The sequence below is a fragment of the Nicotiana sylvestris genome, chromosome 3 (genome assembly GCF_000393655.2).
Source record: "Nicotiana sylvestris chromosome 3, ASM39365v2, whole genome shotgun sequence".
Lineage (NCBI taxonomy): Eukaryota > Viridiplantae > Streptophyta > Magnoliopsida > Solanales > Solanaceae > Nicotiana > Nicotiana sylvestris.
Genome location: NC_091059.1, coordinates 141,722,108 through 141,735,559, shown reverse-complemented (window position 1 = coordinate 141,735,559; position 13,452 = coordinate 141,722,108).

Here is a 13,452-nt window from a genome sequence, read left to right as displayed (position 1 = left end):
GCCACAACAACAAAAAGGCGAAACTAGCGATCAATTAGTGTTTTTCGGCACTAGAATCACTTTAGAAGGCTTGAAATCACCTAGGATTGATATTAAGAACATGAGGGAGTATTTACAGAACATAAACCCTTTAAAACAACCTCCCACACGAGCTGAAACGACACAAAAATGAGCAACAACAAGAAGAACAAGAGACTTACTAGCGCCACGGAATTCCCGACACTTGATTTGTGTTGTTTGCCCTTTTTTTGGGTCTTGAATCTTGAGAGAACCTTGAGAGGATGTTCCTAGGGTTCTAAGGTCTGAAAATAGTGAAAAGAAATGACTTAAAACGGGTTGGAGTCATCCTATATAGGTCCAAATATCTTAAACCGACTTAGTGGGCCCCATAGAGAGGTGCTTGGCGCAGTCTCGCGAAAACGCGAATATCTCTCTACTCCGAGATCGTATCGATGAACGGTTTAATGCGTTGGAAACTAGACTCCATAGATCTTTAATTTTGTTGGTAGATCACCCCGTAATTCCTTGTAAATTATGAGAAAAGATTAGAAACATTTGACCTAATGTTTAAGTAAAATTATGAACCTAAGTTGCGACAACTTTTGTCGACTTTTGTTTCATAACTCGTTTGACTTCAAGACTTATGATACGGATATTATATGATTAAAATACCTTAATAAATGACCTCTTGAGTGTATTAAGCACCGCTAGATTACCTGAAAATACGAGTTACAACATCCTTGATTCGTTTAACTTCTAATACTGGTTAATCACCCTTATACACTCTTGTATCACTTAAGACCAATAGGATTGACTTCTTATCATCTCAAAGATAATTCCTTCTTGGATTTATGTTAACTAATATATGGCATGAACTAACACATGTGGATATGGGTTGTAACACCCTCCCCCCCTTAGGAACATTCGTCCTCGAATGTAAGGGTTTATGGGGAGTTTAAATCATCGTGGATTCCAATGGAAATTTCCGATCAATTTTCCCCTATAAAATGGTCACTAGCAAAACTTGCAAGTAATTAAGCCCAACATATGGCTTCACAAGGCTACACAAAGCATTATGCGTATTTACATTATCTACATATCACCATTTTGTATTAAGGAGGAGTATTCTCAAATTATTGCTTACCTCATAGAGCCGTTTCTTCTTCCAATGTATCCTGTCTTCCACCAGCATCCTTGTTATCTTCATTCTGGAATAAGTAAGGGTATTTAGACTTCATCTCCTCTTCTGCTTCCCATGTCATTTCTTCCATATTTTTGTTCCTCCATAATACTTTGACGGAAGCTACATCTTTTGTTCTCAGCTTGCGGACTTGCCGATCTAATATCGCCACTGGCACTTCTTCATATGATAGGTCCTCTGTAACTTGTACATCTTTGATAGGGATGACTCGAGAAGGGTCTCCAATACATTTTCTCAACATAGATACATGGAATACCGGGTGGACAAATTCCAATTCGGATGGCAATTCTAACTCATAAGCAACCTGTCCAATCCGTCGAAGAATTTTATACGGCCCGATATACCTTGGACTCAGCTTACCTTTCTTCCCAAAATGCATAATACCCTTCATTGGTGAGATCCTCAGGAAAACCCAATCACCAACCTCAAACTCTAGATCACGACGTCGGACATCAGAATAAGATTTTTGCCTGCTTTGTGCCGTCCTCAATCGCTCCTGTATCACTTTCACCTTCTCAATAGCTTGGTGAATCAAATCTGGCCCATATAATTCTGTTTCACCGACTTCGAACCATCCAACTGGTGATCTACATCTCCTCCCGTATAGTGCCTCATATGGGGCCATTTTAATACTGGAATGGTAGCTATTGTTATAGGCGAATTCTATGAGTGGAAGATGATCATCCCAATTCCCCTTAAAATCTAGAACACATGCTCGTAGCATATCTTCCAGTGTCTGAATGGTACGTTCAGCCTGTCCATCAGTCTGCGGATGAAATGCAGTGCTGAGATTTACTTGTGTGCCTAAACCCTTCTGGAAAGACCTCCAAAAGTTAGCCGTAAATTGAGCTCCTCGGTCTGATATAATAGATATGGGCACACCATGAAGCCTAACAATCTCCTTGATATACAACTTTGCATAATCTTCAGCCGTGTAAGTTGTCTTCACTGGCAGAAAATGGGCACATTTTGTAAGTCGATCAATTATCACCCAGATGGAGTCAAACTTATGATAAGAGCGAGGTAATCCAATAATGAAGTCCATATTAATCACCTCCCACTTCCAGGTCGGAATCTCTATATTTTGAAGCAATCCACCGGGTTTCTGATGTTCTATCTTTACTTGTTGACAATTGGGACACTGGGCTACAAATTCTGCAATAGACTTCTTCATATTATCCCACCAATACTGCTCCTTGACATCATGATACATCTTTGTCGAGCCGGGATGGATGGAATATCGGGATTGATGAATCTCATTCATAATCTTCTCTCGCAACCCTGCCACATTAGGCACACACAATCGGCTCTGGTATCTCAGTGCCCCATCTTTTCCGATCCCAAAAGCCATACTTTTACACTGTTGAATGCTTTCTCTTAATCGTACTAAGATAGGATCTTCATATTGTCGTGCTTTTACCTCGGCTACCAAAGATGATTCTGATGTATTCTGTACAGTAACACCTCCGTCATCAGAGTCTAACAATCTGATTCTCATATTGGCTAGCTGATGAAGCTCTTTAATCAACCCCCATCTACCTGCCTCAATATGTACTAAGCTTCCCATTGATTTACGGCTGAGAGCGTCTGCCACAACATTGGCTTTACCGGGATGATACAATATCTCGACGTCGTAGTCTTTCAATAATTCAAGCCACCTACGCTGCCTCAAATTCAACTCTTTCTGCTTGAAGATGTATTGTAAACTCTTGTGATCTGTGTAGATGTCAACATGGACGCCGTATAAGTAGTGCCGCCATATCTTCAAAGCATATATTACTGCAGCCAATTCCAAATCATGGGTTGGATAATTCTTTTCATGCTTCTTCAATTGTCTTGATGCATAAGCAATCACATTCCCATGCTGCATCAATACGCACCCCAAACCTATACCTGAGGCATCACAATATACCACATAACCTTCTGTTCCTTCAGGAAGAGTGAGCACTGGTGCAGATGTCAATCGATTCTTCAACTCCTGAAAACTACGTTCACAAGTGTCAGACCACTGGAATTTGGTAGCTTTTTGTGTTAACTTAGTCAATGGTGATGATATAGAGGAAAATCCTTCTACAAACCGCCTATAATATCCTGCTAGCCCTAGGAAGCTGCGGACTTCTGATGGTGTTGTAGGTCTCGGCCAATTCTTTACTGCATCGATCTTCTGAGTGTCGACACTAATACCCTCATCAGATATCACATGGCCAAGGAATGCTACTGAGTTCAGCCAGAATTCACATTTGGAGAGCTTAGCATATAACTTACGATCCTGAAGCGTCTGTAATACTATCCGCAAGTGGCCCGCATGTTCCGCCTCCGAACGAGAATACACTAGAATGTCATCAATGAATACAATCACGAACACATCAAGATAGGGCCTGAATATAGTATTCATGAGATCCATAAAAGCTGCTGGGGCATTTGTTAGCCCGAACGACATCACCAAGAACTCAAAGTGCCCATATCTTGTCCGGAAGGCCGTCTTTGGAATATCCTTCTCCCTAACCCTCACCTGATGATACCCTGAACGTAAATCAATCTTAGAGAAATACTTGGCACCCTGGAGTTGGTCAAACAGGTCATCAATTCTTGGAAGTGGATACTTGTTCTTTATAGTAGACTTATTCAACTGTCGATAGTCGATACACATCCGTAACGACCCATCTTTCTTCCGCACGAATAGGACTGGTGCACCCCAAGGTGAAGTGCTAGGCCTAATAAAGCCCTTATCCAGCAAGTCCTTCAACTGCACCTTCAACTCTCGCAACTCTGCCGGGGCCATTCTGTATGGAGGAATAGAGATCGGTTGAGTGTCAGGCAACACATCAATGCTAAACTCAATCTCCCTTTCAGGAGGAAGGCCTGGGAGTTCATCTGGGAAAACATCTGGGAATTCGTTGACCACAGGGATTGATTGTAAAGTAGGCGGTTTCGCCTCCGCATCCCTAACGCGAACGAGATGATAAATGTAACCTTTTGAGATCATTTTCCTTGCCTTAAGATAGGAAATAAACCTACCTTTCGGTGTAGCAATGTTCCCTTTCCATTCAATGACGGGTTCACCCGGAAATTGGAACCTAACCATCTTCGTACGACAGTCAACATTTGCATAGCATGAGGCCAACCAGTCCATTCCCATTATCACATCAAAATCAACCATTTCTAACTCAAATAAATTTGCCGAGGTTTGACGACTACAAATCATCACAGTGCAACCTCTATATACCCTTCTAGCAATCACAGAATCTCCTATCGGAGTAGATACCGCGAGGGGTTTACTTATCAATTCAGGTTCAATGCCAAACTTATTAGCCACAAAGGGTGTAACATATGATAATGTAGATCCCGGATCAATCAGCGCATATACATCATAAGAAAACACAGATATAATACCTGTAACAACATCTGGAGACGACTCGAGATCCTGTCGACCTACTAGAGCATAGGTTCGATTTTGAGCACCACTCGAACTCGGCACTGCACCTCTACCCCTACCACGACCTGTCGACTGCTGAAAACCCCGTGCTGGAGGTCGAACTGATGAGGAAGAACCAGACACAGATCCAGTCGGCTGAGCCATACCATCACCTCCTCTATTAGGACAATCCCGCATCATATGGCCAGGCTGCCCGCACGAATAGCATGCATCAGAACCTCGACGACACAGTCCAAAGTGGGCCTTGCCGCACTGATCACAATGTGGTGTTGGGGGTCTCATCTGACTAGTATCCCTGTGATGTTGCGAGCCAGATGCCCGCGAACTCTGACCTGGACCAGAATAGGATCGATCATATCGAGGCCTCTGAAACTGTGGAGGAGCACTAGCTACAGGTGGCGCCGAACTCCTCGAAAACTGTGGCCTGATGCGGCCTCTGAAGTCATCAGAATACCCTGCAAATCTCGCCCTCTTATGCTGGCCTCTATCCTGCTCCCTAACTGCCCTCTGCTGGCGCTTACGATCCTCTAGGGTCTGGGCATAAGCTTGAATACGGGAAATATCCATGCCCTCCACCAAGGAGGCTGTCGTACACTCATTTATTAGATGTGGTCCCAACCCATTCACGAACATATGCACCCTATCACTCATCTCGGCCACCATATGGGGAGCATACCTTGCCAAAGAATCAAACTGCATACTGTACTCTCGCACACTCATATTACCTTGTCTAAGGTTCAAGAACTTATCAGCTCTAGCTCGTCGTATCTCAACTGGCAAGTAGTGACGAAGAAAGGCCTCAGAAAATTCCTTCCACACAGCTGGAGGAGGGTTCGGACCCCTGGATCTCTCCCAACTATCATACCAGAGAACCGCTAAATCCCGTAACCGATAAGAAGCCAACTCTACTGCCTCTGTATCACTAACATGCATAACCCGAAGTGTACGATGAACTTGGTCAATAAAAGTCTGTGGGTCCTCCTTGGGGTCTGATCCGGTAAACACTGGAGGGTCTAAATTAATAAAATCACGAACTCTTGTACTAACTGGTTTCTCAGCAGCACCTGTATTCTGCCTCTGATCCTGAGCAGCTACCAAGCTAGTCAATAACTGCAAAGCACTCCGCATATCCTGGTCTGGAGTGCCAGACGGAGGAACTGGAGGCGCTGGGTGCCTTCTAATATCCTCTGGAGGAGATGGAGTAGATGAGGTATGAGAGGGCATCTCACTTTGAGCCTCACTTTGTCCTGCTCTGACTTGGGGCACCTGACTGGTACCCTCTCCCGCTGCTGTATCAAGCCGTCTACTAATCGTTTGCTTCCTAGTCGAAGGCATCACTGAAAAAAACAAGGTGAATATTAGAGACGAACACTTACGACTCAACTCTACGCACGATCTAGATTCAGGAAGAAGGTAACAACCCTAGATGTCATGTAGCCTCCTGATTATAAATGTGGCGCGCTACACATCCATAATCAAGACTCTACTAGACACGGCTCATAGACAACCCCTAGGACAGACTTGCTCTGATACCAAGTTTGTCACGACCCAAACTGAAGGGCCATGACTAGCACCCGACCACACTTGCCGAGCACCAACGTACATTTCATCTAACCTTCATTATTATCTTTTAAGGCTGACGAGATCAATATAAATGGTAGACCTAGATCATGGACAACCAGCAATAAAATATGACGGCATGAACATACATAGCAGGGGATGACCAGACAATCAAGAAACTACGTATAAGGTATGAGCTACCTCGCTACTATGAAAGACTATACAACAAAAACTAGCCGACAAGGCATACCAAACTATACATGAGACGACACCTGTCTATGAGCCTCTAAAAGAACATAAGTGTTGCAACATAGCCGGAACAGGGCCCCGACATACCCATAATGTCTATAACAAAAATTGCATACCAAGACCAAGGCAAGTCCGGAGAAGGGATCTCGCCAATCACCGCTGAACTGGACAGTCTACTGTGGTGGGGGAGCTGCACCTGCCTGTCTATCAGGACCTGCAGCACGACATGCAGCGTCCACAAATAAAAGGACGTCAGTACGAATAAAGTACTGAGTATGTAAGGCAAGGAACCATAAATACGATCAGTAATGTAAGCAAGGATAGAGAATATACAACCTGTAACATCTTAGTACCTCTGAGGGCTACTTACATGAAATGCATGATACATATGTATAAATACATAAACCTTTAAAGCATTCGCCTCTGTGGGCATCATCATCATCATATCGTACCCGGCCATAATAGGCTCGGTAGAATCGTACCCGGCCACGTGGAGCTCGGTAAAACCCAACTGATCAGTGGTTGCACAATAGGTGCCGTACCCGGCCAACTATAGCGTGGCTCGGTAGAGTAAAATAGATACATATATATAATGCATGCTCGACTCATGGAATCACATTCTAAACCTTTCGGAGTGACGTAAGGTCGGTATCCTCTATACACGTTATTAGGACTAACTCTTCACTATGAACCTTATAAGATTTAGGAAGTACGAACAACATTGATAACATAAGAATAAGAGAAGTAACATTAACATCAATCGTTCCATAAGAGGGAAAACAATGTAAGTACTGCTAGCTTCTAAGAGTAGAGTATCTTGGAAGCTCGTTCATTACATTATGTACAATCGGAGTCGTGCAAAAGAAGGAAAGGGATAGCCTCACATACCTTGTATATACTGCCCCAATCTCAAGCTATGCAATTGTCAAAACTCCTTAGTCTACAATAAGAGAAACGATACTATCGTTATCATTTAAGCGTCATAACTATTATGTATCGACCACAACCTATTTTACGATGAAACGGACAGCACCTCCCCTATATATATGACCTCACACCATTCAAAACAGTCACCAAACAGCCCAAACAACATCAATAATAAACATATTGAGCCTCCCAAAATAGTCCACACACAGCCTAATCACTCCATACATACGACGACCACCGTAGTCGTGTCAAACAACCTGGAAATGTTACGAATAACTATCAGCCCATAACCCTACATATATATGGTGTTTCTCCACACCCTTCCTCCTCCAAAACTCCACAAGATAGTAGTAAAATACGCAGCCCAACAACAACGCAAAACAGTCCACAAAACAATAACATTACTTCCAAGCCTTTCGATATATATTTCACAAGTTCTAGCTTCAATGGCTTAGCTGCAACTTGGATAATCTTAAATACATATAGAGTAAGAGGTTCCTTACCTTTATACAGAAAGAACAACTCCAATTTGACCTTAAATTTCCATGAAATATCCCTCCAATGCTGCCACAACAACAAAAAGGCGAAACTAGCGATCAATTAGTGTTTTTCGGCACTAGAATCACTTTAGAAGGCTTGAAATCACCTAGGATTGATATTAAGAACATGAGGGAGTATTTACAGAACATAAACCCTTTAAAACAACCTCCCACACGAGCTGAAACGACACAAAAATGAGCAACAACAAGAAGAACAAGAGACTTACTAGCGCCACGGAATTCCCGACACTTGATTTGTGTTGTTTGCCCTTTTTTGGGTCTTGAATCTTGAGAGAACCTTGAGAGGATGTTCCTAGGGTTCTAAGGTCTGAAAATAGTGAAAAGAAATGACTTAAAACGGGTTGGAGTCATCCTATATAGGTCCAAATATCTTAAACCGACTTAGTGGGCCCCATAGAGAGGTGCTTGGCGCAGTCTCGCGAAAACGCGAATATCTATCTACTCCGAGATCGTATCGATGAACGGTTTAATGAGTTGGAAACTAGACTCATAGATATTTAATTTGGTTGGTAGATCACCCCGTAATTCCTTGTAAATTATGAGAAAAGATTAGAAACATTTGACCTAATGTTTAAGTAAAATTATGAACCTAAGTTGCGACAACTTTTGTCGACTTTTGTTTCATAACTCGTTTGACTTCAAGACTTATGATACGGATATTATATGATTAAAATACCTTAATAAATGACCTCTTGAGTGTATTAAGCACCGCTAGATTACCTGAAAATATGAGTTACAACATCCTTGATTCGTTTAACTTCTAATACTGGTTAATCACCCTTATACACTCTTGTATCACTTAAGACCAATAGGATTGACTTCTTATCATCTCAAAGATAATTCCTTCTTGGATTTATGTTAACTAATATATGGCATGAACTAACACATGTGGATATGGGTTGTAACAAAAGGATTCATTCCAGAAGAATTTTAGATGTTATTATTTATTGTTGTTATTCCGTAAATATTGGGCTTACTTAGTCCTTAGGACTAGGTGCCATCACGAAACCCAACGGAGGGGAAATTAGGTCATGACACATGATTTAATATGGATGGCTATAACTGATCACCAGCATTGCAAATTCAGGAGGCACATGGAATCGATCCGGCAGTTAGACGAAAGAGTCTATAATTGGTTGATGCGACATGATCTTCACAAGTGGACATTGCATGTTGATGGTGGCAGACGATTGAGAGCCCTAACTACAAATGTGTCGAAGCCATTCGACAGGTTATTGAAGTCTACATGTGGATTGCCTGTCACTGCTATGGCCTGAATGACATTCAAACAGATAGCGTAGAGGTTTGTTAAAAGGCATAGAGGTGCATCGGAATTGATGGATAGGGGTGTTGAATTTATGCCAATACCGATGAGAAGATTTGAAAAATACAAGAGGCGAGCACATTGACATTCATATTTACAATATGATCACGATCGGGGTGTTTTTGAAGTTCGCACCGCTATCAGTCAACACCGGGAGAATAATCTACACACCATAAATGAAGCCAGCAGGTTGTGTTCATGTGGGAAATGGACCATCTACCACATGCCGTGCTCACATGCCATGAAGTTCTTCCAACAAGTTGGTTTAGGGGCAACCAACTATGTTGATAGGCAATACAGTGTTGCTGCATACGTAAACACATATAGTGGGCAGTTGTAGCCATTGGGTGCTGAGCATTATTGGCCGCCGGAACCATTTAAAATGATGTGTAACAAGGACTATTTGCACAAGCTGTAAATACAAAATAGAACATGTATACATAACCAAATGGATGTTGGTGATATCGTTTATGCGCGTAAATGTGCATATGCTCGCAAACAGGACACGGCCATCGTAAGCTAGTTTGGATGGTGGTGGTAATCCAGCTCCTGGTACAAGTTCGTCTAATGTACCCAACTATCAAGGATACACCTAGTGTTTTGTTTTCGTAATATTTTTTGTAATAAGTGTCTGTACTTGTTTATGTTGCAAGATGTATCAAATTAAATTATTTTTCCACAGACTTGTTACATCTTATTGATATTTAACCTTTTTCAGTTTACTAAATTAATGAATTTCTCCCTCCCGTTCATGTAATCATAAATAGTATTGGATTAAATAACAGAAAATTTTAACGTTCACTTTCGAACTTCACTCTAAAATTGTTAGAAAACTACATGCAAATGGATGTTAAGTATGATTTGAACTTGGAACATGACCTTTTGAATTTGGATGATGATATGATAGTTCCAACATTCAAGTTATTGGTGTTAGTAAAGAAGACCAATATAAAGATTGAAATTTCATAACATAACACTTCAAGAGAAAAAAGTACAACAACCATTACTAAAGCAACATACATGAAAATAAAAGGATAAATCAACACAAACACATCCTAGTAGAAAATAAAAAACAGATTAGTACAAACAAGATATTTGTCTCCCTTCACGTCCACATTGAAGATATCACCCGTTGGTGAAACATCAACCAACGTAAATTTGACGACAAAACCTCGCCTGATAAAATTCTCCAACACAAAAAGTCTCTAGCCTACCTTGAACTGTCTTTGATCACCAAAGCTCATATTTACATACCACTCTTTGGCACGATGGTGAAGAAACGCGTGTTCTAATGTTGGAGGCAGATGCTTGTAGATTTTTCTTAGAATATACTTTAAAAAAAAGCATCATTATTAAGTTTCGGAAAATATGAAACTGAATAAAGATATACAATACTCATGTATATATATTTGCTGGAGTTAAGGTATAAGAAATAAAAGTATTTTATGTTAAAGAAATAAAGTTTAATGGACATAATAATTTACCAGATCATTGTCGTCGATGCATGAATCAGTCATAACCACTTAAAATATTGGAAGATTCTCTTCTTCATTATCATTGCTAGTAGAAGAGTAAGATAGGGCATCACTGTTATTAGAAGAGTAAGATAGGGCTCGTTTGGTAGAGGAAGAGGCATCCATAGTTTAGGGTTTGGGTATGTTTTATGTCTTTAGGGTTTGAGTATGTGAGCGTGTTTTATGTTTTGAGTATGTGACTATATATATAGGGAAACGCATAGCATAACGCGGTTAAATACTACGTTTTGTGTGAATATATACATCATGGTTGAATACTACATTTTGTGTGCTGTCTTGTTGTTCTGAAAAGCTGCACGACTGCGAAAAAGCTATTTTGTATAAGAAAGAATCTTTAACATGCCAAGCATAGCACGGTTAAATACTACGTTTTGTGTAAATATATACATCATGGTTGAATACTACATTTTGTGTGCTGTCTTGTTGTTCTGAAAAGCTGCACGACTGCGAAAAAGCTATTTTGTATAAGAAAGAATCTTTAACATGCCAAGCATAGCACGGTTAAATACTACGTTTGTGTGAATATATAGCGCGGTTGAATACTACGTTTTGTGTGTTGTCTTATCATTCTGAAAAACTGCACAACTGCGAAAAAGCTGTTTTGTATCAGAAAGAATTTTTAACACGCCAAGCATAGCACGGTTAAATACTACATTTTGTATGAATATATATATAGCGCGGTTGAATACTACGTTTTGTGTGTTGTCTTGTCGTTCTGAAAAGTTGCACAACTGCAAAAAAGCTATTTTGTATCAGAAAGAATCTTTAGCACGCCAAGCATAGCGTGGTTAAATACTATATTTTGCGTGAATATATATATAGCGCAGTTGAATACTACGTTTTGTATGTTGTCTTGCCTATAAATAACGGGCGCGTTCTAGTCATTTTTTGTGCTTTACAATAACCATTAGCAAAAATTTCCGTAAAAGCAAGGTTTTTTTTACGCTTTAACAAATGTCTGAACGCCTTTATGTACCAAGGTGCGAGTGCGGAAAAAAATGCATCATGAAAGACTATTGGGATGATGGTGAAGTTGGACGTCGCTACTGGATATGTGTGAACAAGTTTTATAGGGTTCCCGACGAACCTTTTTACAATTTTGAGGTATGGATTGATGACCCTGTCACCAGGAATGCTACAAATAATCTTTGCAGTTTCTTCATGATTTGACCAAAAAATAGTGGGAATATGAACGAGAATACAAATGAGAAGTTGCAGAGTTGAAGGAGAAACTCAAAGAGGTGGAAAAAGAAGAAAAATAAGCTAGAAGAAAAATTTAAGTGGTTAGAGCAAAGAATATTAGGCGGCGGTGACTAATGTATGACATGTATATGTTGAGTGTAGTACTTTATCTTTATGTTTCCCGTGTCATGTGTTTTTATTAGTTGTACTGCATTTAAATTATGTTAAGTTTCTATGTTTGTGTTTGTGTTGTAGTGTTAAAATAAAGAAGAAAAGGGGAAATTAAAACATAATGCGCATATTATATAAGCATAAAAAATTATTGTTATTATTTACATAAAATAATATTTACATAGTGTACATAAAAAAGACAAAAAAAGAAAATCAATGAGTCCAACAACCTGTGTGCTTCAATGTAGTTGCTGGCCTGAGGCGCATCCCTTCCCGCCCGGATACGCTATCAGGATCATCCTCATCACGTCACCTCTTTATATGAGGATGCGCTACAGAATGATAGTCAGTAGCGCTGGCAAAATCAGTAGAAGGGGTCATCGGTCCATCAGCAACCTACAAAATAATAAGTCAACTCAGTATATGAAAATATATATTAGTAATGTACGTGTTAAGTCAAAAACAATTCTTACCATGGTCTCGTTGGGCTCCTGAATATAAGCATCCGTGGGGTCCTCAGCGTCGTAGAAAGTGCCCTTCGTGACGGGTTGGGATGAAGCCTTAATAAAAAATTTATAAAGTTATTTATAGCGAATCAATGAGATAAAAATAAATTTAAATTTAATAGTAATACAAATATACCTACTCCTGTGAAAGATCCACAACACCTCTCGACGATGAGCCAAAACTCAGTCGGCGCCCACCATCCATATCTCGGGTCGGTCGATCCTCAGCAGCGGTCGATAGGCCTGAAAAGAACTGCTCCCAATCTCCGATAATGCTCATGCCCGTGATCAACAATGGATCTGACGGGGTCACCTGCAATGCCGACAGCGCCAACTGGAGGTTGTACGATGACATACTACTGGGATGCTTGTCTGGTTGAGGGATGTAACCCGGCAGATCATCTCCAACATCCTCATCACGTGGCTCAACAGGTGCCTCAACGCTCCCTTGCTAGGGACCACCACCTCGCCGGCCCCCACAACCCCATGGGGCACCCTGCCTCGTCCCCTTGGTCGTGGGATAGGCCTACTCCAATGGTAGTTCTATGGCGCCATATAAGAAGGGACGTGCTCTAAGCGTTCCTCCTCTCTGGCTCGATGCAGTGTCCGGGAAGCCAGCTCCGTAAACTGCCGGTTATACTCCTGCAAAACGACCGCAGGATCGCCAGCATGTTGTTGCATCTGTAGTCCCAACTAGTGGACTAAATATAGACCAATAGCCTGCACAACATATAAAAATATAAATTACAGAATGCTATATCACAGTTATAAGTAAGAATACAAAATAACATACCAGTGTCT